The sequence below is a fragment of the Heliangelus exortis genome, chromosome 13 (assembly GCF_036169615.1).
Source record: "Heliangelus exortis chromosome 13, bHelExo1.hap1, whole genome shotgun sequence".
Lineage (NCBI taxonomy): Eukaryota > Metazoa > Chordata > Aves > Apodiformes > Trochilidae > Heliangelus > Heliangelus exortis.
Window position 1 is genome coordinate 1,783,118 of NC_092434.1, and position 10,340 is coordinate 1,793,457.

Consider the following 10,340-nt stretch of genomic DNA (forward strand, 5'->3'; position numbering starts at 1 on the left):
ATAGTGAACATTACTATTAGATTTAAGAGACAACATAAGGAATGCATTTGTCTGGGATTACTTATCACTTGGAAGTCTAGGCTCACAAGAGGAAGATCTGAGCAGCTTTAGCAGGACAAAATAACCACCTACCTGCAGCCCTGGGGAGAGCCCAGCAAAGTGTATAAATGCAGATTGATTCTGCAGTGATAATTCCTCCCAAATACTTGCCCAACCTACAGAGATTTCTGGCTCAGGCACTTTCTGAACCACACATGGAATCTTTCTTTTTAATGCAAAACCTGGGTGGATTTTAAAAACCTCCAATGGGCTTTTTTTTCACTCCCAATATCCCCTAGCAAGGAGTTCCACAAGCTGACTGAGTCAAGAAGCATTCCTCCCTCCCAGTTTAGACTGCCAGCTACCAGCTTGATTTCATGCTTTTGAGGTTTTGTATCAAAAGAAAAAAAGAAAAAAAAAAGCAAACATCTGCTTGCTTTTCTGTCCTTGTCACTCATAATTCCTGAGAGCACCATCATATCCTTTCAGTCATCTCTTTTTTGGCTGGAGAAACCCAGTCCATTCAGTCACTCTCACACTGAAGCATTTAATCACCTTTGATGTCCTCCTCTAAGCCTGTCCCAGTTCCACTCCTTCCTTTGGAAGCTGGAACATTTCAGGTATGTCAGGTGAAGATGCACCTAAAATTTATAATAGCATTTTTTTTTTCCCTTATTATTATATCCTTCATTTCTTTCTTAATAATTTCTAACATTCACTGTGCTTTTTGAGAGCTGCAGCTAGGTTCTGTTTCATAGGATAACAAGTTTTATAGGATTCTCTGTTCTAGCTCTCACTGTCCTCAATGATTATTTAAAGCCTAACTGTGTTAATGTAGAGGACTTCCAGGACCCTCATGTACATCACTTGCCATTTATCCACCCTGAATTTTACTGGATGTTTTATCACACAGCCAGGTACTTCCAGAGGGATTTGGAGCACCTCATCTCAGTCAGCCTTCATCAATAGCCCCCAACTAATTCAGTACTATCAGCTGCATGTTCTCAGCAGCCTCCATTCTCACATGAAGAATTCTTTGCCATTTCTCCTAGCATTGATTTTGGATCCCAATCTGGCTGTGGAGAAGAGGGATCTATAGATCTATAGCATTAGTGACCGCTGAAATGCCTTGGAAAGCTTCTTTCCCAGCTAGGATGAGTGATGTGGGGAGAGAAGTAGAAAGTAATTTCCTCTTATTCCTGGAAATAAATTACAATTGTTCTTAAAGTCTGCAGACGTCTGGCTGTTACATCATCTGAGGCTCTGGCGTTGGAGCTAACAATCACTAACAAAGGAGATGCATTTCCTTCAAGGAATTTCACTCTTTACACATCTGATCTTAATTCTTGTTGGGCCAGAACAAGAATAGGAATAAGTGACTTTTTCAGTTTCTGTTTACTTTTTCCCAGGCCACAAAACATCCATTGACTCTGAAGCTTAAATTTACTGCATAACGAATGCCCGCTTTCGTAATAAGTTAATAAAGCTGTTTCAAAAATAACAGCACGAGAAGCTACGGATGCCAACCTAAGGGAAAAAAAAAAATACAAGCAACATTCGGCTTTAATCTGATTCTTTATTAAATATTTCTTTATCGCAGCATCTGAGAACTTAAGAAATTTTGTTCTCACCAGGCAGAGACGTTGAAGTCAGCAAGAGGGATATCTTGTGCCTCCTGGGGGTTGTAGATCTCACTTTCAGGCTGCAATTTGATTGTTTGCTCCTATTTCCCCATCCCGGGGACAGGAAGGATGTTTCTTTGTTCACTGACACAGGAGAAAGTGCTCATTTAGAAAATGTAGTGGAAAACACTACAGAAACCTTCATCACCAAAGGCCCTGCCCGAGCTTGGTGGTTTGCAAGAAAAGGAGTCAGGAGCAAATCCCCAGCACTGGGCTGGCAGGGCTTGCAGCCCCTTAGGAGCCAAACCCTTGGGATGCTCCCTGGGATCCAGGCATTGCTTGGGATCACTGCTCAGACCCTGCTCACCCCTCAAGTCAGATTTTCCTGATGGGCAGAAAGTGTGGCCAAACCAACACCCACGATGGGCCAAAAGGGGGAATAAAATGTGATGCTGATTGCTATCTAAATATTGTCCCCTTTGAAGTGAGCAGGTCTGTGTTTGGGGAGGATTGAATGCTCTTTTCTCACAGTTTGAGGCACATCATGAGCTATTTTGTGTTCTTGTTGAGAGCACCATTTCATAAAGGCCTTGCTGCAAAGGGCTAAATAAAGTAAAGGGCAGGGGAAGGCATTAGGGACATGGACACCCTATGGTGGGCAGCCTGCTGACCACCCAAAAAAATGCCTGTGCTGGAGGATAACACAGCCATTGCCTTCCAGTGCAAGTGCAGGGTGGGGAGGGCAAGAGGCTCAGGCTGTCACCAGTGTCCCCATCTACACTGCTCCTGGCTGGCACCAAGAGGGGGTCCAGCAGGCAGTGGAAGGGTCCAGGTGGGATAACCATCCAGGAAAATACCTCTCAGTGGTGCACCACCTCTCCTGGCTCTTTTATGGAGTTTGAGAAGGTGGGGTTTGAGCTTTGTTACTGCCTGAGCTTTATTCTTCTCCTCTCTCCTTATTCTCCATCAGGCAGGCAGTAGGGTGATAAAGTCAGAGTGATAAAGTAGGGTGATAAAGTGTACAAGTGGACTTGTACACACGAGGAATCAATGTTGTATTCAATCTCTGCACGTGTCCTGCATTGAAAAGATGTGTCTGGAAATAAGCCTGCTTTTTTTCCACTGTTTATTCAATTTGTCTCCTTTTTCCCTAAGCATCTGTTACAGGGAAAAGTCAGTGGGTGTCAGTGTCATTCAGGATCAGGCTGGGACAAGCAGGGCTCTCCTACGTCAGTGCATTTCAGGGTTTTACCACATTTGGATGCAACGTGGAGTCAGAGATCTGGGCTGAATACTTTTTCCTCATCTTCTTCTTGTGCCACTCAGATACAAAGCAGAAAGCATCATCCTGCAATAAATCCACAGACGTGTTAAGTAACACACAATGGAGGCCCTTTCAGCAAACTGTCAAAAGCAAAAGCCTACCCCAGGAGAAGGAAAAGGCAGGATTTTTCTCAGCCAAATTTAGATTTTTATACCTGTTCCCCAGCTTATTACAACCTCATTTATCTGCTGCATGCCCATCCCTTCTCCTGCCTCTCCTGCATGCAGGGGCTGTGCTTGGGCACACACGAGGACAAGGAGCCTCAACCCCTCCAGAGCTGCTGGAGCTGCAGTAACAATGCCAGCCCTGAGGAAAAAATTCTGAGAGTTTCAGGATTTTGGCAGGTACTGTAATAAAAAGGAGAGAAGCTTTCGGCTCATGCTGGGGACTGTTTTCTTAACCACAAATAAATCAGATATTTGGCATTTTCTGAGTTGCCGCCCTCACGAAAGAACAACACGATATGACTGGTTGTGTCAGGATCAAGTGTAACAGACAAAGGGAAGAAAAAGGACAAATCTGGGGCTCCAAACCTTCAGTAAGCACTTGCCATGCCACCCTGAAGCCTTGGGCTCGTATGCCCTCAGCAGAGCTACTGAAAGATGTGGGGTTTTTTTTTATGGCTAGAGATTGTTTTCTTCTGACTCTGAAAACCCCGAGATAAAAAGGTCTTTACTTAGTAGTGTTGGAGCAGAGAGGTTGCAAACTGCATCCCTGAGCCAGCAAAGATTTCTGGGCTGGGGTGGGAGCTGAGTGGGAAGTCATTTGTACTGGGAATGCCATTGGGAATGGTCCATCACACTTGGCCCTGACATTTCTGGCCCCTAATTGCACTCTTTGCCACTGGGAACCTGTGAAACACGCCCGCATTAACCCATAGAAAGAAAAGAAATTAAAGAGAATCTGACTTTTCCCTTATCCCATATAAAGCTTGATCTTCAACCTTCTCTGCAAATGACTTGTTTGGGGGGGCTCACCTGATTTGTGCCCATCTTTGCTATCCCCAGCTGGCCAGGTCTCCAAAATGCAGAAGATTTCTGAGCTGATAAACATCCTTGGAGTAAGTAAGTGCACCCACTGATTCTGGGTTTGGGCATTTAACCAGGAGTTGTGTTTTTAAAGCTTTCTCCCTGAAAAAATGATCAGGAGGTTGCTTCTGGGAGTGAACCCCATACTTATCTCTCCAAACTAAGGCAACCAATGTATCTAGCTGGGACCCTTGCCACTTTGCTTCATTCCATGCAGAAATAAGGTTGAGAACTGAGGTTGTGCATCCCCTCTGTACCCCTGTAAAGTAATAATAGCAGCATCAGTAATAGCTCTTAAATCAGGAGGACTTGCTGCAGGCTGCTCCCACGAGGCTTGCATGACAGCACTGAACCTTCACAGGAATGACATGTTCCCAGCAAGAACATTCTCATTTGCATTATGGCAGGACATGGAGACCCAAGTCAGCTTTTAAGTGTTGAGCAAGCCTGATGTGACAACATAGTCCTTGTTTCCATGCTGTGTTTAGTCTGAGCTAACCCCTTTCAGACCCTCCTCCCTCCCTGCTCCCAATGCAAGCTTTGTGAGGAGACCCGTGCAAAGCCATGGCAAGGAATAAAAAGTATAAAAGCATCAGAGAAAAGGATGCAAAAGCATTTGAGCTTTTCTTCACTCCAGAATTCCCCTCAGAGTTCTCCGTTTTCTAATAAAGGTAATGAGATTTCGGGTTCTTCTGTTAATTACTGGATTGTGGAATTAACTCCTAGGTAAGTCACCTCGTTGCCTGCTTTTGAAAAATAATCAAATCAAAGTTCAGCTTTTAAAATTCCTGATGTTTTACTTTGCAAACGTTATGCCAAAGCACAGTGATTTATTAACACATGGGTGAGGAATAACCTGCCACGTGCTGTGTTAGCCACAAAGCCAGTGATAAGTCCAAAGCACATGGAGGAAAATATCATTATCAGACCAAGCTACACTCTCCAAGTGTAGTCTAAACTATTCCTGAATTTGCAAAATTATAAAATTCATGTTCTTCTGAAAGGACAGCCTCCAATTTGTAAGGAGTCCAGTGTTCAGATCCAAATCCCTTTACAACAGATAGAAATGAGTCATTAACTTCAGCACGGCTTGGAGCAGCCTCCTAACTGGGAAACTCCTTAAAAAAACAATAAGTTTTTACATATGTGCAATCTACAGAATTAGTCCAAGTGTTTTATTTGTATTTTCATGTAGGTGAAAGTTGAAAAGTAGGAAAGCTGATATGTTCTCAAGAGATGAAAAAAAAAAAAACCTGAGAAATCTCTATCCTCATAGAAAAAAATTAAATCTCCTTGTGGGATGAACATTTCAGAACAGAAGAGCAACTTCATTCACTTAATGATTTTAGGAGCAGGAATCCCACAAGAGATAATAAGACTTGGCTTTAAATTTAGATACATACCTTTAAAAATGGTCCCCCTAACTATGAAGTCATTCTTATGGGTTTGAAGTAAATATTAGTATGCACAGATAAAGAGTAATGTATTATACTCATTAAACAACAAGAAAATACTATGCTTTTTAAAGAAATAATTCCACGTGTTTTCTATGCGTTCAGCCTGAGGGTTACCTCATAATCATTTTAACTACAGAAAACTGTAAATAAAATAGCTTTTTCTGGTTTTTTTTTTAATTTATTTTTTTGTTTGCTTGCTTTGGGGCTTTTTTTTTGTTTGTTTTTTCTTGGGTTTTTTAAAGAAAAAAATATATAACTTACTGTAAGAAATATGCCAATATATAAAGTAATGTACAAATTATAGACAACTAAAAAGAGGTTTGAAATAAAATGCAATGGAGTAAGTTTCTACCTTTCATCAATGTGCTGTAAAATAGAAAAAGGCTTTCACCGTTAATTATTTTTTTAAGCCCTAAGCAGTGATTTTAAAATGAAATTGATATCTACAACCTCGCCACTAAAATAAAACCTTTGCTAGTGGTCGTATCACTATAACACACTGGCTGCTACTGTTATTTTGTATAATTTGTATAATGTACTGAGAAGGCTTTTTTACAATCTTCAATTTCTGTATTGTAGCTGTTAACGTGTCCAATGATTTACGACCAATACTGTTTTTCAAGTCCTGTGTTTCTGAGAAATATTTTGCCAACGTTGTTTTTCAGTTTTTTAAATTCCATTTCAATGCTAATGTATTTTTAAGGAGTGAAGCTAAACCCCAGAAATAGCACATATTTTTTGAAAACTATACAGCCTTGTATAGCTTTCATGCACAGCCTCGCATTCATCATCATCTCCCTGCTGCTTTATAACCACTAATGTTATTATTCTTTTTTTTTTTTTTTTTTTCTTCCTAGGTAGAAATATTAATGAGATATCGTTTCCCTGCTTTTGTAAAAATCTCTCTCATGTTGCATGTTCAGTGGATAAAAACTCACAAGGCAAGAAGCAGCAAGACCACCACTGAAACCCCACACGTTGGCTTTCAGCTCAGTAAACTCCCCAAACAAGCTTCACATTTCCCCCCCCTCCTCTCTCCTTCTTCCCGGGTTTTGCTTTAAGCTGAACCCAATTTCAGGAGAAAAATTCTCCCCATCCATCCCGCATCCAATTTGTTACAACTGAGGCAGATCATGTTATAAAAAAAAATACAACAACCCCCACAAACAAAGGAGCAGGCAAACTGCTTACGCTCCAGCAAAAAGACGTCCTTAGACATCAGATTTCCTCAGCTTTCCCCCCTCTCTCCATGCACAACTTACTTGTAATTAAGTCTGGGGCCATTCCTCCCTATTCCATGGGACAAACTGGAATATTCTGCCCTGGCAGTTTTGTTTCTAGCTCTTTAAACACTAGAGACCTTATGAGCAAACAACTTTTTTTTTTTTTTTTTTTTTTTCCCCTTCTGCCTGTTATGAAATTTTAATGATCTTCCAAGGGGCTCAAAATCAAACCAACTTTCTTCCCTCCCCCTGCCCCAACAACTTGGCTTCTTTGTACCTTTTGTTTCAGAACTGTGCCCAAACTAAATATACAAAACCAGGAGGGAATTACAGCTTTTAAAATAGGGGTTAAAGTGCCCCTTGTTCTCCCACTTCCCTCCGTGCTCTGGGTAAATTGCGGGATTAAGGTTTGGGGAGCGCTGGAAAAAATCAGGTTGGGGAATGGAAACTGGAGCAGAGATGAGGTCTCCGGACAGAAAATCCTCAAAAGGGGTTTCATGGAAGGGATGAGAGTGCCAGCACCAGCCTATGCCAAGCAGCTTTGTGATGGATGTGTTTATCCTTCAGACTAAGCTCCCATTCAACACCGCAACAGTCGGGCTGGGGCAGGCGGGTGGCAGGGTGAAGATGAGGGGTAATGTTAAGGAGCCTTGTTTCAGCATTCCCTGGCTCTGCATTCCCATTCAGTGCCATGGTTTCTGTTAAAGGTGAGCTCAAGGTTCACCCTGAGGGATCCCAGAAGGGTTTTTAGTTTGCTGGGAGAGGAGGCAGCCTCCCTCTGCAGTGTCTCCCAGCCCTGGGCACAGCTGGGTTCAGAGGGCCAGCTCTGAGGTGATGAAAAATGCCATAAAATGCATCAAATGCCTGGTAAGTGGTGCTGGAATGTATTTTCTTGACTCATTCCTTGCCTGGAGATTATGGGTAGTGCCCTAAACTCTGCTAAAGATATCTTTTCACTCCCCTTCACCTCCAGTTTCATTGTATTTAGTAAAGAGTCCTCTGAAACACCTCCTGCTCTCCCAGTTCTGCTTTGCTCAGGCTTAGATGAAAATTACAGCCAGAGGAGCTGCTTGGAGAGCTGGATGAAATCCTTAAAACTGTGTTTTGCAGCCCTGAGCTGCAGCAAAGCACTCATTACCCACGGAGTTAGAAGGCTGCAGCCCAGATTGCTTCACTGCAAAATTCAACATCTGAAGAGCACCAGCCCAAAACGTGACCTGGCTGGTGGGAGCTCAATATCACTCCAGCAACATGTGGAGAGCCACCTGCTACCAAAGGCAGGATCTGGAGAAGGGTGATGGACACTACTTGATGTGATCCATATAGAAATATGGGAAGTGTGGTAGGAATTTTAGAACCTTTGAGAGCACCGTGTTTTCTCAAGGTGAGATCTGGCTGAGCTGTGCTTGGTTGCAGAGGAGTCACAGAATGGTTTGGATGGAAAGGGACCTTAAAGCTCATCCAGTTCCACCCCCCTGCCATGGGCAAGGACACCTCCCACAGCCCAGGATGCTCCAAGCCCCATCCAACCTGACCTGAGACACTGCCAGGGATGGGGCAGCCACAGCTTCTCTGGGCAACCCCAGTCAGTGTCTCACCACCCTCACAGTGAAGAATTTCTTCCTAATCTCTCATCTAAATCTCCCTTCTTCCAGTTTAAAGACATCTCATCCTATCACTCCATGCCCCAGCTTTCCTGTAGGCCCTTCAGGTACAGCTCTCCCTGGAGCCTTCTCTTTTCCAGGCTGAAAAATCCCAACTCTTTCAGCCTGTCTTCCTAGGAGAGATGCTCCACCCTTCAGACCATCTTTGTGTCTCTCCTCTAGACTCCCTCCAAGAGCTCCATGTCAAAGGAAAAAAATCTGGTGGCTGCTCCATCCCTATTTTATTGTCCTCATTAGTCCATCAGATGGGGAAGCAGAGAAGAAAAAGCTGTAAGGGAAGTCAGAGGAAAACATTTGGGGTAACAAAGAGAGGAGGAATTAGAGACAGGAGCACAGGCTGGAATTTGGGGGTTTTGGGGGTGTTCAAGCAGCCCTGGAGCATCCCTGATTTTTAGCATGTAAGCAGCTGCCGAAGGATGGCCTGGGAACAGGCTCTGGGTTAGGATTCGCACACATCAGTAACTGACTCCCACGGCCCTGGGCAGCATTGTTCTCTAAAAGCAGACATGTTTCCTTCCAAGTAGCAGACATGGAAAGAAAAACACACACAAAAACAAATCATCTCCTCCTTCCTTCTCCGGATGGCGAGCAGCCCGCTCCCACTTGTCACTGAAACTTGAGGTGGACACGATCCCAGTCTGACAGAGGAGATGGGGGGATGAAGAAGAAGTCTCCCGTGTCCTTTTTCCCTGGAAAATCCACTCCTGAGGATGGCTGATGCTACCAAGCTCTCTAATCAACCTCTCCTGTGGGCATCTCCCTGCCACCAGCCCAGCCAAGAGCACCTCAGAGGCAGAGAGGGGCTACTGGGGGCTTTTCCATGTGTACAGACTTTGTTTCTTCTCTGTTGGGAAGGATCTGAACAAACTCTCAGCTCTGTCAGGCATCCCTGATATTCCTCCAGTGGTCTTCCCTGCCTCTTTATAAAGTCTGAAGCTTTCCTAGTATCTTTCATGATTCTGGGGCTGCAAGGCTGTGACTGGTAGAAAATCACTTCAGAAAGAAGCAAAAAGACACAGGGGCTCTTCCAACCCTCCTCCTGGACTGCATCCATCCCTCAGGCCCTGAAGACAGCGAGGCACTGGGTAAAACTCTGAAGCTAAAAAGATCCTGGATGTTTTGAAGGGGATGAGCCCATCCTTTGCAACAGGATCTCCACCACTTGTTGCCCCGGCTCCCTTATCTGTCCTACATCAGGTATTTTTTTAAGCCTAATCTGTAAACTAACAGGCTGAAATCTGTACAGGCTTAATCTGTAAATCATAACAGGCTGAAAACATGGCTGGGCATCTGTCCTGCTGCTGGGGCTTTTGGCTGCTTTGAGCTCATTAAACAGTCCTGGCTCTACACAACCTGACAAATACGAGGTGAACTTTAGCCCCGGGTCTGCCACCTTCACACAACAAGGGCACCTATTCCACAGCTGGGGAGCTGTTATTCGACTCGGACTGTACCACAGGTCAGAATTTATGGCTTTGTTATTATTATGTTTGTGAGTTTTATGGCCCCACGGGGTCCCGCGGGAACCCGCCGCGCTTTCGCTTGGCCGTGTCAGTCAGACAGTCACAACGTACCCAAGAGGAAGCATTGAAAATGCTGGGAATATCCTGTCTAACACTGTCTCTCATCTCTCTGACCCTCAGGTAAGAGCCAGACTTTGTTTGCACCCAAGAGCAGAGGAAGCTGATAAAGGGCACAAGAGGAAGATGGAAGGGGAGCGAATGGCAGCGAACACTCAGCAGCATCGCTGCCAGACACCTCTGCTGCCCTGTTTGTTCCCTCTAATGACACATGTCCCAAATTTCCTGATCATAACAGTCATCGTGTTGCTCTTGGTGTTTTATTGCCCTCTGATGTCGAGCCAGGAGCTTCACAATGGGAGTTAACCTGATGTTAATGAGTTTAACCACTCCAGTTCATCTGCTGACTCCTCAGCCCGCTAATGGCTTTGGAGGGGAGGGGGCATGGGGGGTGTTTTTACTC

The 10,340-nt window shown here is 44.2% G+C and overlaps 1 long non-coding RNA gene across 1 annotated transcript; it reads right to left on the bottom strand.

Moving 5' to 3' along the window:
- Positions 1 to 1,634: 1,634 nt before the first annotated feature.
- LOC139801889 (uncharacterized) lies at positions 1,635 to 6,935 on the bottom strand. The gene is made up of 3 exons (XR_011728381.1): positions 6,733 to 6,935; positions 3,963 to 4,272; positions 1,635 to 3,009 (listed from the first exon to the last, which is right to left on the bottom strand). It is a non-coding gene; the product is annotated as an uncharacterized lncRNA (long non-coding RNA).
- Positions 6,936 to 10,340: the final 3,405 nt, after the last annotated feature.